Raw genomic sequence first — 22,617 nt, forward strand, 5'->3', positions numbered from 1 at the left:
ATCAAAGGAAAAGGTGGCAGAGGAGGTAAATAAGTTGTAGGACACCCTTGAATAGGTTGTGTTGGGTGGGGTTGCATGATGTTATGCCAACCATCATTGGCAAGGACAACCATTTGTGCTTAAATGTGTGGGATTATCAGGATACCAATTCTAGGCCGGCTGTGAATAGAGGATTGAGGGACTTGAAAAATGTGTTGGCCAGTGAGATTAACGATCCCAATGTTTAATAGTTGCCTCAACTCATCAGAGTTTCCATTAAAGTGAACAGAGAGCCTTGGTTTCTTGTTCCTTCTTATCCAAAAGCCCCTTCCCCCGTTGCCTTTTCACAGTTGAAAAAACTCATATTATAAAAGAAACATCATGTTATCTTTATGTCACAACAAGATAAATTATTTCAGAAATAATAAATCTAATATTACAAGATTTTTTAAATAACACACATTTGGAATGTTTTTGCAGAGGGAGGGAAAATTGCTTAGCATACAATGAAAGCAACCATAATTGACTATGGTTTGATAAAATAAGTTATAGTTATAGGTTTTCTTCAATTATCAGCCATAAATGTGTAATAAATTCAAGAAAGGGGGATGCTACATGAAAATTTGCGAATGACATTAAAATCATGAGAGGGTTTCACTCATATATCAGAATTTATGCAGGCCTACCATAAGCATAGATTATAAATCGATAATGACATATATAAATAATAAATCTAATATTACAAGATTTTTTAAATAACACACATTTGGAATGTTTTTGCAGAGGGGAGGGAAAATTGCTTAGCATAAAATGAAAGCAACCATAATTGACTGTGGTTTGATAAAATAAGTTATAGTTATAGGTTTTCTTCAATCATCAGCCATAAATGTGTAATAAATTCAAGAAAGGGGGATGCTACATGAAAATTTGTGAATGACATTAAACTCATGAGAGGGTTTCACTCATATATCAAAATTTATGCAGGCCTACCATAAGCATAGATTATAAATCGATAATGACATATATAAAACAATGTTATATATATATATATATATATATATAGAGAGAGAGAGAGAGAGAGAGAGAGAGAGAGAGAGTCTCTATTATTGGAAAGATGACTGGGCAAAGAAAAGAGGAAAGAGTCAGGTGACTTATTTCTTTTTATATTCAAATAAGAGACAAAGCTTTCCTGTGGACATGTGAGTGTAATATAAAATAATGGACACTTTAGAATTCCTCAAAAATGTATTAATAATTAGTGTCTTAAAAGACAAGACCGGGATAATGTAAATGTAACAAGCTTATATGTAATTTTTTTGGGGAAATGTAGCAACTCCTGAGGGTGATATGACTATAATGAAAACCTATGTTCATATTTATAGTGTTCAGACTTCTCATAGAGCCGAGGTGAGAAGTATTTAGCTTGTGACCATTAATTAGACGAGTTCTTTCTAGCCGAAAAATATAGGGTAAGATTTTTAATACAGTTTCGAGATAAAACTCAGTAATGGGTAGAAAAATTCTTGTGAAAATACGTGAGGTGGGTGTAAGAAACACCATGAATATATATTTAACAAAAAAAATCTCTATAACTTGTCAACCTTCGATGACCATAAATATAAAAATTGTATTCGATTTAGTTTCCAAGAAAAAAAATTAATGATAATCACATCAAAATTCATTTGTCGACGTGTTTCGAACCAACCAGTGTGATTCATCATCAAGACTCAATTTATTAAATGTTGCAAATAATTCAATTATTGGGTTACATAATTAATGTCAAGCACACCTTTCCCGTGGAGTTGTGCACCATGTTGGATTAACATTGTTGACTTCTATTGATGGTTCCAAACACCAAGCATGTTATGCAAAGGGCGTTCACAATAATTATCATGTAGTGATCCCTGCTGGAAACATTCCATAAATGAGTATTGAATCAAACACTATGTTTGTTTCCTGTGATGTTGCCAAGGGGGGGCGATATATTATTCACATTACTTAACTTAAAAATGAAATCCAATGTAGAGATTTCAAGTCAAATGAGCCATATAAGCATTTTCAATGTTTGTGAGAAGAATAGTGCCTCCAACCCTTCCATCATGTGTGGCCAACGTATACATAATATCATGACCATAAGGTTGACCAAGGAACATGTGCATAAATAATGAAACATATTGCATGGTGATTTTTTGGACATTAGCTTAGGGTCGATATCGATCAAACAAAGGTGAGCACAAACTTAATATTTACTCAAACATTTGAGATCTGTAAAGATTTAATGGTATGCATGTATAACATGTATGTCAACTTTACAATAATTTTAACCCCCCATTGTTAGAATTTATCATCTCATCTATTTGGAGAAGGTTTAACATATTATAAACCTTTTTAAAATTTATATGTGCACTCATACTTTTCTTTAAGTTGGTATATTGAATGTGTTTTGATCACATATACTCATAAGAAAATTATCTTTATCGATTCCAATCATAGTTTAGACCCTAGAATATGCATCTTAAGATGTGAATTGGATCATTCATATGTTTTCTTTGATAAATTCACATGTACTGGAAATTCCTTATAATGCCATATTAAGGTAGGGCCTCACTAACTAGTATTTATTTTGTTTTCTTTTTTGACATTCACAACTTAATTTGTTTGTTAGGGAGAGAGATTCGATACGGGGAACATCACAATGATTCGTGAAATTTTTAATATTGATGTGTGTCAATGCTCTGTATTAGAATACGAGCAGAATACCTTAACTAGAATGACATTACCATGGACCAAAAAAGTGTGTTCCATAAAGGTTTTAGAGGTGAAAACCATATTGAGAAAATCGACTTGATAAAAACCTCTCAATGATTTTCGCTTGATAGGCTTTTTTTGTGCCCTACATGGCCTCTATACAAGGGATACCACCCACTAGTAGTAGGGGATCCACCCCTCTACTACCCCCTCAAATAAGGGAGGATGCCACACCCTGTGTGACCTCCTCCCCCCCAACTACACTTGGCGCAATAAATTATTGTGTGTGGCTAGTCATGCAAAAAATATACACATACCCAACAAGATCAAGTTTAGGGAGCATAATCTCCCACTACATTTCTGGCACCACAAAGTTTTATTAGCCATTGGAAATTCCATGGGGAGATACCTTAAAACAGATGAAGAACGAATTAACCAAGGAATCTTCACCTATGCTAGAATATGTGTAGAAGTGGATCTGAGCTTGGGGTTACCAGATCATATCACATTGAACTATAATAATACGCAGAGGATACAACCGCTTGATTATGAAAATACAGCATTTAGATGCCTTAGATGTATGCAAACAGGACATCTTCAAAACACCTGCCCTCTGGGTAAGAGGGACCCCAAAGTGAACAAGAAACAGCCAAAAAAGCCGAATGGATGGCAGCACACAGATTGGAGGGAAAAAGAGGATATGCAGGCGCAAGAGCACACAATGAACCAAGAGGAACCTGAAGTAAATATGGAACAGAACGGCACACAGAAAGAAAAAGCAACAGACCCACAAATAGAGGACCATATTCAGCAGCAGGAAATCCCACAGCTGGAAATTAGTGGCAATAAAAGAACACATGGGTCTGAAGGATCAGAATCCGACAAAGAATCTCTAGTGAACATACAAGCGCACCCACAGGCCATCATTGTCCCCTCTCCTGACCCTCAGGGTTGGCGTAGGGTGGAAAAGAAGAAGGGCAGAAAAGTATAGGCTTGATGTTTTTGTAATTTTTTTATTTTTTTTAGTTTTTTTTGTCCTAACCATGGACAGCTATCTGCATATGCTCTAAGCATCTACAAAATGTAATTTATTTCATCATGAATATAAATTACGACTTTTTCTACGGGAAAAAAAATATCAAGTTTAGGGATGCAATGCATTAGATTGTGGGAATGGTTAAAAAATGAGAAGTGATTAGTGGGATATTCTTCATCCTAAATTCTCTTACCCTTATGAAATCCCTCACCAAAGACATTGTCCTTCCATAAGCTTCCCCTTCAACTTTACAATGTGATCAAAAGAAAGGAAAACTTAATGAGAAGAAAACATTTCTGGAGAAACTTTGTTAATAATTGTTGAAATGTACGACATTATTGGTGAACCCTTCACGCATCATATGGGACATCAAGCATGTTTCTTGTTTCATGTCCCTGATGATGGGTGAAGGGTTCACGCGAAACTTTGGACGTTTCAACAATTATTAACACAGTTCTCCAAAAATGTTTTTTTCTCATTATGAATTACAACTATGGAAATCTGCATTCGAAAAAGGAAAACTTGTGCAGTGAGGGAAAACATGTTATTTTTCATTTTTTTCAATTGACAAACTTAATGGATGACATTTTCTGGTGTTTTTAATGGGACCATTGGATCCATCGAACAGATTATTCAAGAGCTATTCCAACACAATCAATATCCCAAGAGGAATCTACGGAGAGGTGTCATAAGTAATGGTTTTAGTGGTGTTGACGATGTTGGACCTGCCAACATGTAAGGGGATCTCCCCAGTAAGAAGTCCCAATTAGAACTCAGACCGTTTGCTGTAGGAGTCCCAGTAATGCGTCGTACGGTAATGCCTTGATCGTGATTTTCGCATAGAGGCAAGTAAGATAACTCTGTTGGTAGAAAGGGTGTGATAGACGCAGTGAGCCAAGGAGGGTGCATGAGAGGTTCTAACACACGAGGTTTGAGATGAGTGCACCCCTTGGAAACTTGTGATAGCATGCAGTTAAGAAGAGAACACATGAGCAAAGATGCATCACAACATGGAAGGCAAGTTAGCTAGCAATCGAAAGTGATGGTTAAACCAATGACACATTTTGGAAAGATTCATACATACATACACAGATAGTTATACATGCATGTGTAAGTAAACAGATACATATATCATTTATAGTAAACCAGATAGCATAGAATACAATACAACATATGCATGAAACGTGTTGGCTCTTGTTATATTAAGAAGTGTAAGTTCCAATCATACAATACATCCATGTCCAACCACTAGTTCCGATAGCAGAACGTTACAACGACAACCACCTGCTCCTCCAAAGAGATGTACTAGCTTTGCACATTGGAGAAGCCAAGGATTGTTACAATATTGTCCAAGCTCTCTCCAAGATAGTCTCATCGGAAGCTTGGCTGACCAAAAGCCTTTAGAATGAGTTATGAGGTTCTATTTATAGCAAAGGGTGGGGTGACCCTTGAAATTCCCCTTTGTGACAGTTCATCTACCCTCATGACTCTTCATCTACTCTATGATTGTTACATCCAACTATCGACACTTGAACCTCCACTTAACAAGATGTTACATTAAAATGCACATGTGGTCATGTGAGACAAAATGGCTTGAGCAAGCCATGCAAGACATCACTAACACTCGGTCCGTTGTGGTGATACCAACTCTTTGACATGCTTGTGACGGTGAAGGTGGTGAGTTGATGCCAAGCTTGCTTGTTCATGATGGTGTGCATGTGCTCCATGGTGACATCTTGCTGAAGCAAACTCTTACCTCTATTGCATCCAGGTGCATTGGTATGGCTCCTCCATCCAACTCGTCTACTAGCATGTGCATGGTCTTCTTGGGTGTGGCCGAACCGGCAACACACTGATGCATAGTGTCCATGATGATCTTCCAGTGTGTGTTGGTGGTCATGCACATCAAATGTCAACTACATATTCAGCTCCAGTCGGACTTGCTTCGTGTCTTCGCCTTGGTGAGTGCGCTGAATGGGTGCAATTGCATGTGTGCACACAATGACATGAATGTTGCTACATTCCCTTGCATGTGATCAACAACACTGCTCACTTTGTCTGCTTCGTGCCAGCTGCTGGGATGGATATATGACTTGTATGGGCGTAGTTTCATTCGTCTGTGCATGTTGCACCCCCTATTGCACATGTTCCTGCTGCAACTCATTCTCTCGTCTGTGCAGCTCTTGTTCTTCCTTGAGTTGTTTCTTGAGCACATGCAATTCCTTCTCTGTTCTGTTCTCTGCCTTCACATGATCTTCATGTCATGTCATCACCTTGTAGCCTAAGTCTCCAAAGTTGCTTTCACCACAAGTAGATTTGCTTGAGCTTGCAACTTTGTTCCACATCTGTGTTTTCAACAACCTTCTTCTTACGTTCGTTGCATCTGGTATGATGCCTTCAGTTTTTTTTCATGATGCTGCTCACTGTAATGATGTTGTCGTCATATCTCGATGTCCTTGTCTATGAACAACTTGATGTCTTCATGGGTAGGCAAGTCCGTAGACACTTGATCGACCAGATCCCCTAGTGTGCTCTGAACGGTGTATTCGACTCTGGTCTCTTGGAAATAATTGTACATGTATTGTTGAGAGGCAGATGAACACTTGTGATACTTGGAGACATGGCAACACTCATGGAAAGCAATCTGTCAGTCGAAAACAAAAACGAACTTGAGAACTGACTTGCAACATACCTGTGTCACTGATCATGAAGGTTGCGCAATTTTCGTCGGGAGGTCAGGAGACTGACTACCAAGACTTCGCAAGGCACAGTCCAGGTTGTCGAGAGGCTGACTGACTACTGGAAATGCGCAATGCATGGTCCAACCTAGTTGTTGACTGTTGGAATTGCACAATATCATCGAGCAATGGTTGCAGGCTCAGTGACTACATTACGCAATTTTCTGGGCCAACAGTCATTGTCCCTCAGAATTGTGTAATGCAAGACTGGAGGACAATCACTGGGAAGAAATGCACATTTCCTGAGAGGAAGACAGACCCATCCCTCTCAGGATTGCACAATTTTGTCTTGGTGAAGCGGAGTCCAGGCCAAGGCTGCCCAGACCCGCCAACGGGCAATTGAAAGTGAAAGTGAATGTGAATGGATGGTGATACTGAATGTAAGCATAAGTGAATGATTGTGCATGCAAATAGTGAATGAAAGATTCAGAAAATGGAAAAACATGCATGTGGGTGAGGTGAGTCGCTGAATTGACGACCATTCGTGAAAAACAGTGTCATGTATGCGTCAGCAATGAGATGTTAACGAAGAACGAAACGGTGCTAGTACAAGATAGTATGTATCAAAATGACTGCAAGCACTCAATGAAATCAAGCAGACATCATTCATATGAAGCAAAACACAAAAAGCGCCAGAAATGCGACACAAGACATGAAAGGTGAGCTTACCCCAAAACAGCTGAGCTAAATGTGCCAACGACTCCTAGATGCAATGTGGGATGTCATAGCTGCAAGATCGATGTGAGGAATGAGCTCCACGGTGTCCGGTTGATGAGTTTTAATAAATTCGAGGTTGTGACACACATGCCACAAATCTAGGAAAAGTGACACTTGGTGGGAGGTTTCTGAAATGATCCTTGCATGTGACCTCCAACTGCTAAAAATAGATCCCTGAATCAAGGGATGCCTTTGCATGTTGCCTTGGGAGAAGCAACCCATTCATGCAAATCGTTTTTTCTCGGTCCCGAAGGGAATTGGTCAACTCAACTGCACATGCAAGAGGATGCTCAACTGTTGGGAGAAAATGTGCATTTCTAGAAGGGAACTAGGTTGGATGCCCAAGAGATTTGCATAATTTTTGAGCTGAGCAGCTAACTGTTGCCCAGGATTGCACAAATTCTAGGCTGAGCAGCCATGCTGGGAAGAATTGCACATTTTTTTGGATGAAGCCCGACTGGCATATTTGCGCAATTCTGGAGCCCAACAGGCTGCCAAACAGAATTGCACAATTTCTGGAGGGAAGGCTGGTTGACCTCCAGAATTGTGCAATTTCTTGAGGGAGTTGCTCAGCCTGCAGCTGGGCCAAGTCTAGAGGAACAACCTGTGAAGGGAATGCAACAAGCTTTGATGGACAGACTGTCATTCTGCAAGAAAATATTTGAAGCTTGTGTACTTGACGAAGAAAGACATGTTGTTGTCAAAGGCTGGCAGGGAGGCTCCAAAATGAAGCTAAGGCAAAATTTTGGAGGGTGGTTGTAGCCTCTACAACAAGTGGGCATATGGGAAAAAACATTTACTACAAAGTGACACCATAGTTATCAATGTCTTGCAATGGGTATTTTGAGTTGGGTTTCCTATAATGGTGTTGGAAAGTAGAATATTTTTTCTTTTCTTTTCTTTTTTAAATATGTAAGGAGTCTTACTTCCTATTGAGTATCACTATATTGATGAAATTCCAAAATTGCTAATATTGAAATTGTGTAGAATTTTGTTTCTTGTGCTACATAAGCTAGGGTTTGCAGGGCCATAAGGACAAAGGTGTGTTAAGCACTATAGCTCTCTAATATATTCAAGAGATTCTAATGATAATAATCAATTGAATCTTGCACGTCACCGTGTAAGGAGGATAAATCATACCCTTAGCGATAGTAATTGATTCCTTAGTATGTGAGAGTGATCTCCCAATGTAGCTTCACCTTGTTGAGAAATATCTTACCACGTTCATTCATAAATTGGATTTAGAATTATGGAAAACTAAGCCAATATATTGTAGGTATTGTAAGGGGGCCAGGGTAATGTTAGGTAGGGGGTTCTTATAGGTATTGGGTGGTATAAAAGGGTTATTCGATAAAATTATGGAATTTCTATTAAATATTAGGGTTTATTTTTGTTAGAAATGTTTATGGGAGGGAGGATATGTGGGGGGGAGGGGTTTCAAAAAGGAGTTTTTTATTTTTTTTTAATATTTAGTGAAATTAGAGATATTCTTTAATATACCATGAACACAGACACTATGACATTGGTTGCCTAAGTGGAGATATTGTGGATCACCCTAAGAATTATTCCATGTGTACTATATAAAAGGATGGTTGACATGCTCATCTAAGGCTGGTGTTAGTTGCACGTAGGGGGCTTTCAATATATCCAGAGGTACATGAAAGACAATTATGTATATGGATGTTTTTTTAATGTGATACCACTTGAAGGGGTATTAATAGAAGCTATAAGGGTATCCAACTAGGTGGCGTCTCTCATATTTTCTGCATGTACTCTTCCCCGAATACAATTTTACCCATTGAATGATAGATATATGTGTTATCCAAAGATGTAGAAACATAACTCTAACTAACCAACAAAAAAAATTCTAAAAGTTGAGCATGTGTTGGCACAATAAAGTGCTCTAATACCATTTTTAGTGTTCCTTGTTACTTTAAAAAGGTTATTCAAAGAAAAATAAACAGAATATATATGCGTACACAAATAAATGGAGTGAGAAAAAAGAAAAAAGAAAAATTATAACTAATGGAATCAGTAAGTGAAGTGGCCTCTTACTTACATGATACATGGACTAATATAGACACAAATTAATCAGGAGGATCAAACAAAAGACCTCACAATATTTTACATAGCATGCCTTTTCATGTGAGCTACACTATTGGGGGCAAGAGAAAATGACATATTACTATAAAACGAGAATGATCAAAACCATAATTGAGAATTAATAGTAATAAGAAATCCTTTATTGATATTCAAAATTGGAAGCAATGTTCAGTTGCCTCTTTGAGGTAGCAACCTCCAACATTAGTAGAGTGCCAAACACAATAATCTTCCCTTGAAAACTAGCTACATGCTTTCCACTATAATATATAGTTACTAATTGATCAAAGCCCTAACCATTGAGTGAACCTCCATTAATGAGGCATCAACCACTAACATGATGGTCCTTCTTTAAGGTGGCCACTTATATTTATTGATTTCACATTCTTCTAACTTATAGAGCCTTAATTATGAGAGATGACTTTAAATACATTAAGTAACAATCTATTCTACTAACTAGAGGAGTTAGGGTGGGACCTTAACAACATCTAAATGATACCAATAACGTAAAGGTCAACTCATACTAAATATTCAAGATTAAGATCAACATACTTTAAAAATGGATCCACAATCCTAGAGGCATGGTGTTTATTAAGGGCATTAACACTTTGACAAAAACAGTTTATGTCTTGCATAGAAATGAGATTCATATTACTTGCATAATTACCTTATGCCTCTTTCACTTTATATTTAAGATTAGGTCATATATCTCTTCATCAAATCCTATGAAACAATGCCCACTTACATAACTCCTCAAACTGTATTTCACACCATAACTTTGATAAACAAATTCTAAGTCTTATCCCTTTTATGCATAACTATTAAGTATGTAATTCAATCTTACGTAAAGGGAACAACTCTACATCTTAAAATTCTATTATTCTCAAATAATAATTATGTTGTGATGTTGGTTTTGAGGATGGAAGGCTCTGCATGAACGGCCATGAAACCCTACTGACGGGGTTTGCAGGCCGGCCCACGGCTCTGTAAACCCCCACATGTACCCCTGTACTATCACCTGTTTTGCTATTGGCTCGCGCGCCAGCTCTCGGGTCCCCCGCGCCCCGTGACTCACCCATTTCTTTTTACCCCGGCGCCCTCCGCGTTCACGCTCTTTCACCTTGGTTTTTTACTCCCCCCAGGTTTACTGCTCTCCCTGCTTTGGATCGGAGTCCCCCCACAGCTTGGCCGACAGCTCGAAGGCGTCGTTTTCACAGCCGCTGGAGAACGTGACCCGCAGCAAGATATCCAACAGTCTCAGCCCAAAACGGTTACTCCGCTGTCGGTGCCGACGCCCTGCGGTTACCTGGTTTCGAGGCATTCTCTCTCAGGCGGTTACCTGTATTCCGAGGAGGGAACTGCAGCTGTCACCATGGATTCGGAGGAAGTTGATTATTCGGAGTCCCCGCTGGCGGAAAGCTCCATCTGGCACTCCACGTTTGCTTCATCAGGGGGTTTACACAGCGGGAACTTATCTGCTAGTTTGGAGCATCTGTCGCCCTCTATCGACCCGTCGCTCCCCACCTCCCTTTACCCTGGAGAACCCTCCTCCTGGAACTCTTTCGCGGTCCCCTCTCCAGCTTCACTGGGGTTTCTGGCGGAATGTCTACAAACTTCCCCGGTTAGTGCTTCCCCACAAGAGCCGATCATACCCTCCCATCCCCCTCCCCCGATTACCTCTTTGGAGCTCCCCTCCCTCTCGACGGCAAACCCTTCCATCTCAATCTCAAACCCTCCCTCGGGTCCCTCTGCCCCCTCTGGTAGTTACCACGCGGTCCCTCCCCTCCCTGAAGCCATCCCCTCTTTTGGGACCAACCCCCTTCCCCCTCCCCCCGTTCCTCCCCCTGTGGGTTCCCAGGACACTGCAAATCCGGGCCGTATGTCCTCCCGCCCTGCCAAGAAGCAGCGTTGTTTCAAATCCACTGCGGAGGACGTTTTCCTTCGGCTGGAAGAAGATATTCAGTGGGGAGACGCCATGGATCTGGCGGACTGTGTCCTTGTGGGTCGGATTAGAGGCAGACATGCAACGGCTGCAAAAATCAAGCAGTGGGCGACCGAGATTTGGGGGCAATATCTAGCGGAGATACCATCGGTCCAGACTTTTGTGCGAGGATGGTTTGCGCTCAGATTTGCAAGGGCGGACCACACGAGCTGGGTTCTTTCCTCGTTCTGGCATTTTGAGAAAGCCCCGGTCCTCCTCAAACGGTGGACGCCCCTTTTCGACCCGGAGACGGAGCTTTTAGGCATTGGACCAGTTTGGGTTCGGCTTCCGGGCTTGCCTTTGCAGTACTGGTCGGAAGATATCTTCAAAAGAATTGGGAATGCCCTTGGCACCTTCATGGAAACAGATAAATCCTACATCTCATCAGGATCTATGGCTTTCGCAAGGATACTTGTACACATGGATACCAGGGGAGGCGTGCCTGAACATATCACTATTCAATGGAAAGCCACTTCTAGGAAGCAGAAGCTGGATTATGAGGGCATACCCTACAGATGCAGAAGGTGTCACCAGGTGGGACATCTATTCAGGGACTGCCCCCTCCTTCAGAAGACTCAGCAGACTGCTACAGGCCAGGATTTACCCTCCTCTGAGGGGATGCCAGACCCTCCGGTTGCTGTGGCACCAAGAGTGGATAACATCATCAACTCGGATACGGTGGAAGCGCCCCAAGCTCCTTGCCGCAGGAAGCAGACATCTAATGCGCCCCGGCCTCCATCCCCTCCGCTGACGCGTTCAAAGGCTGCAAAGGGAGCGGTCTTCTCCTCGGGTATGTCCACTTTTTCGTCTGCCTCTATTTCTCATTTTGCATCGTTGAGTTTATCTTCTGCTGGCATCCCCCCCCCTATCAGGCTCCCTCCTCCCTCATCCCCGTCGGCTCAGGACCTGGTTAAGGTGGCCTGTTCATCCCTCCCCCCTCTCGGCTCACTGTATGTTACTTGCCCCATTCCCGGACATACAGGCCATCCTTCTTTATCCTCCTCCCCCTCTTTCCCCCACCCTTCTTTTCCCTCGCCATCCCCCTCTGTAAACTCGTCCCCGAGATATCCTACCCGATAGTCCACAAAACTGAAAATCTCGGATTCCTTTGGGATGCCGGTGGATCCCCAACTCCTTTCGCCCAAGCAGGGGCGCGGCCGACCCTCCTCAAGATCGATAGCTCAGAAACAAACGGAGGAAGACATCCTCCTTGGCAAGCAAAAAACTCTTCCCAGGGCCCTTAGAGCGCAAGATACCCTCCCCCATCCCCCTCCATGATTATTTTGTCCTTCAACTGCAGAGGGTTGGCCAGCCCGGACAAAAAAATGGCCCTGAAGCGACTCTTACTCTCAAACCCTGTGGACATTATCTTCTTACAAGAAACTTTATGCAAAGCAGACTCAGCATCCTCCATTCTGGGTTCATGGCTGCCCAGGTGGACTTTCTCGGCCATAGATGCTTCAGGCCGCTCAGGAGGCATAGTTATAGGCTTCAAGAACAAATCTCTTATGTTAAAAAACATCTGGGGTGGAGGGGGTTTTCTGGGGGCAGATATATACTCGAGAGATTTGGAGGAAAATCTCAAAGTAATAAATGTCTATGGCCCCTGCGTAAACAGAGAGCTATTCTGGCAAAAGCTCCTTGGTTCCCCAATCCTTCAAGCTGAGAATATCATTCTGGGTGGAGATTTAAATTTCTCCATAGGGTTCTCAGAATCCTGGGGACATCTAGCTCAAATTGATCCTCTCTCTGATTACTTTGGGCAGCTGCTTGAAGATTACCATTGGATTGATCTCCCTTCAGCAAAGCTCCAATACACTTGGAAGAACAACAGATCAGGGGATCAAAGCCTAAGGCTGGATCGTTTCATCATGAAGGAAGGACTCTGTTCCCAATATCCTCGAGCTCGTCAATGGGTGGGAAGTGGAGGGATCTCGGACCATAGGCCCATTTTCTTGGAAATAGAAGCAAGACAACGGGCCCAAAATGCCCCTTACAAATTCAATGCAACTTGGCTTCGGGATCCATCATACTTAAAATTGATAACGGATTACTGGAATACTCATCCAATCACTGAGAATATGGACCCAGCCAATGGTTTGGTTAGAAACCTCACAGAAATCAAAGGAAAATCAAGAGAATGGGCGAAAACAAAGAGAAAACAGGATGATCAGACTCTATCTCTGGCGGAACAAGCAATTGAGGCCCTTGAAGCAAATTCAGATGGAACTTATATATCTCCTGAACAGAAGTCCTTGTACGAAGACCTTATCAAAAGGAGAACCCAGATTCTCAGAGATAGGGAGGACTCATGGCGACTAAGGAGCAGAGCCATATGGCTTAAGGAGGGGGATGAAAACTCAAAATTTTTCCACCGTTTTGCAAATGGGCAAAAGGCGATCAGCACTATTTGGGAACTACAAGATGAACAAGGACATTAGGTCAGCAGTCAAGGGGAACTTGCATATCTTGCCTCCTCACACTTTAAGAATATATACAAAGCTCCAGGTCAAGAAAATATCTTAGAAATAATGAGGGTTGCAGAACTGTTCCCAAGATTTGTGGATGAGGATGAGGCGGAGGAGCTGACTAAAGATATGTCTTTGGAGGAACTGGAAGCCACTATCAAATGCTTCCAAAAGGACAAAAGCCCGAGTCCCGATGGCTGGACTATTGAGTTCTTTTCAGCCTTTTTTGAGCTTATTGGAAAGGACATTCTCAAAGCCATTAACCACTGCTGCCGCAATGGATCTATCCCCTCTAGCATCAAAGCCACCTTCATTGCACTCATCCCTAAATCTGATAAGCGAGTGTCATTTAATGACTTCAGGCCTATCTCGCTCTGCAACTGTCTCTATAAGATCTTGGCCAAAATCCTAGCGAACAGGCTTAAGCCCATCCTTTCGGCCAACATATCCTCTGAACAATTTGCCTTCCTCCATAAGCGCCAGATCCATGAAGCTATTGGTACTGCTCAAGAACTCCTCCACTCTATGAAATGCAAAAATCTAAAAGGAATGATCCTAAAGGTGGACCTCTCAAAAGCCTTTGATAGGGTAAATCTTCTATACATCAGAATGCTCCTCACCCATCTGGGTTTCCCTTTCCTCTTCATCAAAAGAATCATGTGCTGCATCTCTGATGTATCTTTCAGTGTCCTCCTTAATGGATCCCCCACCCCTTTTTTCACAGCTGAAAGAGGGCTCCGACAAGGCTGCCCCCTATCTCCCCTTCTTTTTTTACTCATCATGGAAGGTCTAAGTAGATTGATTGCAGCAGAACACAGAAGAGGACGAATAAAAGGAATCAAAATCACAGACAACTGCTTCCTTACACATCTACTGTTTGTGGATGATGTGCTGATCTTCTTAAATGGAGGTATGGCCGATTCATCGGCCTTACATCAGGTTTTTGAACTCTTTCAGAAAGCAACTGGGATGGTAATAAATGTTCAAAAATCTACCCTTTCAGCGATCAGTTGTTCTCCACAAGAAGTCATCTATACCAGGAATCGCTTTCCATTTCAAATTCACCCTATGGAGGAAGGGCTGAAGTACCTGGGATTCTGGATCAAACATGGAGGTTACAGAATAGCAGATTGGATTTGGTTAATCTCTAAGGTGGAGAAAAGAATCAATGTCTGGTATAACAGATACCTTACAAGGGCAGGCAGACTCATTCTAATTAAAGCTGTGCTGGAAGCAATGCCGGTGTACTGGATGTCCCTGGCGTGGATACCAAGGGGGATCTTATCTAGGCTTCAAAAAATTTGCTGCAGATTCTTATGGAAGGGATCAAATCAAGGAAATCTCTTTGCCTGGGTTAAATGGGACTCTATAGCTAAACCAAAAAAATGGGGAGGATGGGGAATTAAGAGATTAGATTTATTTGCAAATGCACTTGCTGCAAAAATGGGATGGCAACTCCTCACATCCAATAGCCTCTGGCAGAAAGTTGTCATGGAAAAATATATTGCGCCGGAAAGTATCTTCAGCTGGATCTGAAGGGAACATAGGGGAAGAGGTAATCACTCCATCATCTGGAAAGCAGTCCTAAATTCTCTTCCTCTAATCAGGGAGGGACTGACATGGAGAATTAAACAGGGGAACTCTGTCCGCATTGGTGTCGACCCCTGGATTGGTTGTGGAAACATGCAAAGACTATCAGAGCTGCTTCTAACACACCTCAGGGATCAAGGAGTCACGCTTATTGCCCACATTGCAGACCAAGAAAATTCTGGTTTCCTCCATCAAGCTTGGAGGTCTTCCCATGATCTCCACATTCCGGAACAATGGAGACAAGAATGGGATTCTTACACTGAGGCTCTCTCACAAGCTCACATCAGAATATCGGAGGGAGAAGATGAGATTGTCTAGGCCCTAGCTAAATCAGGAACATACTCCCCAAAAGAAGGTTATTTGCAGCTAATGCAATATCACCAGCCAGACATCTCTCAGCCATGGTGAAAAACAATCTGGCATCTTAAAGCCGCCCCCAGAACTCGGCTCCTCATGTGGGCTATTCTCTCCAACAAGATTCCTACTGGGGCAAACCTGAAAAAAAGGTCCTTCTATGGCCCCTTCTGGTGCCATCTCTGCAGAAGTAATGAGGAAGATACGGAACACCTTTTTCTCACCTGTCCAGCAATACTAGAATTGTGGTCACTCCTCTCTTCACGTTCCCCCTCCCTTCACCAGTGGCAAGGCCAATCTATCGCTGAGGCATGGGAAAACTGGCTGGTACAGCACTCTGGAAAAGACAAGAACATTCCTCTCCTCATGTGTTGGTCTATCTGGATCGCAAGAAACAGAGCAATTTTCGACCAAAAAATCCCTCACTGGCCGATCACCATAGCCCACATTTTTGCAGACCTTGCTCTCATTCCTGATGATCCTCCTTCGGCCCCCCCTCGATCCATTACCCCTGAACACATAGACAAATCCTTCCCCTGGGCATATTTTGATGGCTCAGCCCAAGAGGATGGCTGGGGGGGGGGGGGCATCCTTTTCTTGCGAGAGAACCATTCCTTCTCGCTCCAAATTCCCCTGGGAAGAGGCACAAATAATTTTGCGGAACTCTCCACTGCAAAACTCCTCATATCCTTTGCACTAGAGAAAGGCTGCACAAAATTACAACTGTTTGGTGACTCCATGATTGTTTGCAATTGGCTCACAAGAAAATCAACTTGCACTGCTTTCTCTTTGAGACACATCCTGGATGAGGCACTCAGACTAACAGATGCTTTTGAAAAATTTGACTGTCGACATATATACAGGGAGCGCAACACTCGGGCGGACTACCTATCCAAACAAGCAGCGCAGAGGCAAGAAGAGGCCTGGTTAATACAAGAAGATCTGGATGGTACCTACTTTCAGCACTATCATAGACCCTTTGTTGACTATCAGGCACAAAGGGATGCTCACATCTGAAAGGGGTCCCAACATGCATAATTTTACTGTTTTTTGTTACATGCTTTTACTTATTTCTGGTTAAAAGACTGGTATGGACTATGGTGGTAAAAACAAAACTATTTTTATTTTTTGTAAAATTTTGGGCAGCAAGCTACAGCTGCACAGTGGTGACCGAACAATGGAAATTCTATGTTGTTCATCCTTTTTGGTCTTATACCTCTCCAAACTCCCTGCGTGGACAAACAGTTTGATGAGAGGAGTGAATACAGTTTAGCTTATCTGTTTTTTCTAGTGGCTTGGAACAATGATCAGTCTATTTTGGTTTTTACTGAGAGGCAAACAGCCTCGGTATGCATATGCACAGCATCTACAAAATGTAATTTCTTATGATTAATAGAAATTGCAACTTTTTCTACGGGAAAAAAAAAATAATTATGTTGTGTAGTTAATCTTCCATTATCAATTATTATACAGCGTCTTTTCATTCAATTATCTATTTTTTTATCCTTTCTATAATTACCCCTTTCATTAATCCAAAAGTCAGCTCAATCACCGATGGCCCATATTACAAAACATTTCACTAATTTCATAATAGAAAATATCTATTTTACATTTTCTTAAGTTATACCATAAACAACCCCATAAATTTCTTTACTAAATTTTTCTTTAAGCAAAAACATTTCATCACCTATTTCATAAAAAAAATGTAGATCATTAAACATGAGAGAAAGAACTATGGTTCTAAGCCATGCACGTTCAAATGGAGTATGAACAATAGTTAAATTTAAAGCAAAAACATTTCATCACCTATTTCATAAAAAAATGTAGATCATTAAACATGAGAGAAAGAACTATGGTTCTAAGCCAAGCACGTTCAAATGGAGTATGAACAATAGTTTTGTCAAGATATATTGTATATGCATACTTTACTTTAGTGAAACCTTATCACTTCAATCATTAACATTGGCATTGTGCATTATACATTTTATTTGACATTGTTTGTCTTTTGTATGATATTTGAAAGTTAACTATAGGTTCCTAGTGGTTGACAGGAAAGTTTTATGATGTATACCATCTAGCAATAATGTGTCCAAATCACTAGACAATTGCTATTATAATGAAAGTGTCTGAATGAATATATAGGATGGACAATTGCAGCAAAACCTAATGTAATACTGTCACCACCAAAATATGCAGTGGTTTAAACAATACAGATCAGCTTAAAGTATTTAGTGGTTTTGCCATTTGTCTATGTATTATCATATAGTTGGATTTGCTTTTGACCTACAAGTAATTTTAACCAATTTGAAATTGGAGTTTTATTCCAATCCCATCCATTACACGGAACCAAAAAATATGTAGTGGTTAAGCGATATAGATCAGCTTTAATTTTAGTTTTACCACTTGGTTATAATTATATATTTTGATTTTCTTTTCATCTACAAGTTCTCTTAACCAATTTGAAATGGGCACTTTTGTACTTCTTCTTAGCAATTTGAAATGGGCACTTTTGTACTTCTTCTTAGCAATAGATGGATGTTAACCAATTTGCAACTTGCAACTGGTTTTTATTCAATCTCAACCAGTGTATAGGATCTGAATGGGTACCTTTGTAATTCTTACTCTTACTATAAGTCTTATGAAATGTGTACCTTTATGCAGCATGTTTTGATGTACTATGTATTACTAAAAGGTTTAAGATTTTTATTTGTTAGTTTTAACTGAATGTGATAATTTGGTGTATTATGTATTACTAAAAGGTTTAAGATCTTTAACTGTTAGTTTTAACTGAATGTGATAATTTGATGTATTATGTATTACTAAAACGTTTAAGATCTTTAACTGAATGTGACAATTTTGTATAAGGATAAAAGTTTGATAATGGGATTTTGTTAAATACTTTACATTTATATAGGTAAATTAAAATTGATTTTTTGGTTTATATTTAAAATGAAATTTTATTAAAATATGTATTTTTAGAAAATTAAAAAAAAAATTAAATTAAATTAAATTTTTTAAATAGTAATTTTAAATGAAAATAATTTAATTTAAAAATAAAAATTAATAAAATGGTTATTTTGTTGAATATTTTGATTTAATGTTTTTATTAAAGATTTATATTTATTCTTAAAATATTTTGATTTTTTTTTTGAAATAAATTAAAAGATAGACCAACACAAATAAAAAAATTTAATTTGATAATAATTTAACAGAAAGTTATAACTTAACCTAATTGAAAAGAAATTTGACCATTGAAATTTGTTTTTAAAAGATTTAAGCTTATTTTCAAATAATTCACAATATTATAATAATAATAATAATAAAATAATGAATAAATTAAGATAAAACTTTATCTGGCTAAGAACAAAAAGTAATTTCACCATAAAAATTGAGTTTGTCTAACTTTTATTGTACTATATTTTTTATTATAACTATTTACATTTAAAAACAAAAAAACAATGAAGTGAAGATTTTGTTAAACTAATAAAATCAATATCTAAATTAAAATCCCATATCCATTAATAAAGCATTTGATTCCCAGCTCTTTTAATAAATTTGTTAATCGCAATTATTTTATACAATAATAGTAAATTAAATGATTAAAAAAAATATTTCCCATTTATATATTAAAAATTATATTTAATAAGCCAGCAATGAAATATATATATATATATATATATATATATATATATATATTATAATAAACATTTTACTAACTAAATAAATATTCTGAACCTTTTCTTATCGTATTGAAAACGTTTTTCCAACATTTTAATTATAAAAATAAAAATAAAAATAATATAACCAAACTTATTCATTTAAACACCCATCCACTTCCCTATGTCAAATATGTTGGTACAAATATGCTCAATGATATATTATATAAGGTTATTACTCATAATGACAAATATGTTGGTACAAATATGTAGATGATGTATTATATAAAGTTATTACTTATTATAATGACAAATAGGTTGGTACAAATATGTAGATGATGTATTATATAAGGTTATTATTTATTATAATGACAACTTTATTGGCATCAAATATACTATTCATTATGTGTACATAAAAATGAGAACAGTGAAATATGGAGCATTTAATTTATGAATTATTTTTAACTATTTTGTAACAATTGCTTTGTGAATAGTGTTTTGAATTTTGTAATAATTTTAATTATAAAAATTTAAGATCAATTTATTATTGTTTTAAGATTGGTTGATTATTGTTAGTTGAAGCAACGTTATGTTAATGTGGTGGTGGAAGATTTTGAGTTCTTCACTTGGTGGACAGTTAGTATATTGTTATTTTGGAATTTGAAATTGAGATGGAAATGATTAAAAGGGATATTAGAATGGTTGAGATAGTTTTGGTATTTTTATTGGTTTTGTATTAGTTAATTAGGTTTATTGGGAGGATATCATGGTTGATCATATATTTGTGCATTACATCTAGAAAAATGTTGAGAATGGAAATAAGTCATGCTTAGTTGAAATGGTTAAGCTAGTCCTTCTATCTTTTGTATGATGAAACATAGTTACTTCATATTATGTTTGATTCCTTAGTAAGCATCCTTGATACACATAAAGAAATATTATTTTTAGTTTGATGTCACTCCATTGGAAACTTGACTAAACTGAGGGGGGTGAATCAGCGTAGTCCATTCATGGATATTGAATTATATTTACTCTTTTTAACATTTATTTGTATGAACTATTAAATGAGCAGTATAGCACCTTATGAACAACATATTTAATATATAAACAACATGTAATATGTAAACCACAACATCAAATCAACACATGTAGACACTGGATATAAGTGGAAATTCTTGCAACCTCTCTTCTATTCTGCAAGCTACAATTTGTTGGGAATCTCCTACTCCCACTTACATAAATTTTCTAACAGACTACAACCCACAGGAGGCTCCTACCTCAACATGCTCCAACCAATTATTTTTCAAGCTACAACTTCAAAGGAGACTACAATCCTTTGATACATAAAGAAAACAATGCGTTGGCTTTCTTGGACAATAATTTTGAATATCTCCATCTATATTTCAGCTTCATCTCCTCCTCAAAAATGCTTCACATCTGCTTCACATGTGTTAGGTAACTTACGAACAATAACTCAACTCTTCCACATACTCTCTAACTCTCTAACCATTTAGCCTTCCAAGAGCACATATTTTTATAAAGAGTGTTTGTTGGTTGTTAGAATTCCATGCATGGATATGAAGTGAAAAGTATTGCCTCTTTGCATTCCACCAATTCATTTCACGCTTTTTCATATTTTTAATATTACAATAAAATAAATGCTTCACCAAATATTATTTTTCAGTTACCTGTAATGATTAAATCAACAACCATAGCCATTGCAATATGCATCAACAATCATATAAACCATAACATCACAACATCATACCATATGCAATCACAACATAAGCATAATAATATATGCAAGCAGTTCAAGCAACATGTGCAACATAACATTTTCTAGTGCTAGTACCTTGCATCACAACTTTTTCATGCATCTTTAACAAATTTGTACCTCTTCAAGCAAATCAACTCAACCATCATATACACACCATATATCTTTGCACCATAACATATTTAGTTGCTTCAAATCAATAAAAAATCTCCTCAACTCTTCTATGTTGTCAACACCTTTTTTCTACTTGAAATACCACACCTTTGTCAAGCAATCATGATAGCAAGCATAACAAGCATATCATCAACTATGCATTCATCAACTGACACTTTGTCGTCAACCTTTGTTTCTCCTTTGCCATCAATGACAACTATGCCAACATGCTCTTCACAAATTCCCTAGATTTCCACAATATTCAGTGGACATTCATTTGTAGCATTTTATTTTTATGCATTTTGAACAACAAGAAGATATAATCATTTTTTACTTCCTCTTGCTTTCTCTTTATTTGCTTACACAATGAATTTAAAATATCAATTTCCTTATCATATAACAAGCTTCCTACTTCATTCTTAGTGAGCGTTGTAAAATTATATGATTATGGAACAATACTCTTACCACTTGTACTTTTTTTCTTGTGGACTTAGAGAAGTTCTTGAATAATTTCTTGATATCTTCGTATTCAACTAGAAGTTGTCGCCATTTGCATGGAAATTCAAATCTTCCACCAATTCCTCTCTTATTCCTCTAAGAAACACATGTTTTAGGGAGTTTCCATCCAATGCGAAACTATGATCCCTCTCATAAACAAGTTGGAACCTCTTTTCATGGTATTTTAGGGATTCATTTTCCCCTTTGATCATACTAAAAATTATCTCATCACTAGTATCTCAGACCTAACAATAGTCCCTATATTCCTCATTGAAGGTTTTCTTTATTTTCTCCCAAATTTTGATATTGTTCTCTTCTAAACTTATAAACCATCTCAAAACTCATTCCTTGAACGCATGTTGCATAATCACAAGTCACATAAACAACCTCAAATTCAAAAGTAAAGTCTCATGGTTCTTTGTAGTAAGGCTATAATAATGAGGGAAAGCAATAAGATTGATATTTTCCATCCTTTTTTCTTCATCAATTTCCCAAATGGGAAACTGAAATATCCTAGGCTGTTCTTCTTCATCTTTATCCTTGGCATGATGAGACGAAGATTCTTCACTTTATCCAATGCCTTATTCAGTAGATGGATTAACAAAAATGTCTACTTTTCCGTGAAGTAACTCAACAAATTCTTCAATAATTTGTTGGATGTGTGTACCTATTTTAATTACACAAGAAATATGTGTTCATAATAAAAATAAACCAAATATTTATAGATAAACACATACATTCAATTGATTTTCTTTTCTTTCCCAATTTCATGTGGACTTAAATGTAGTTGTTAGAACATTTGTGGAAACAAAAGAAAAAAGTGAT

The sequence above is a fragment of the Pinus tabuliformis genome, chromosome J (assembly GCF_031772625.1).
Source record: "Pinus tabuliformis cultivar Carrire ecotype Pingquan chromosome J, CPIR1, whole genome shotgun sequence".
NCBI lineage: Eukaryota > Viridiplantae > Streptophyta > Pinopsida > Pinales > Pinaceae > Pinus > Pinus tabuliformis.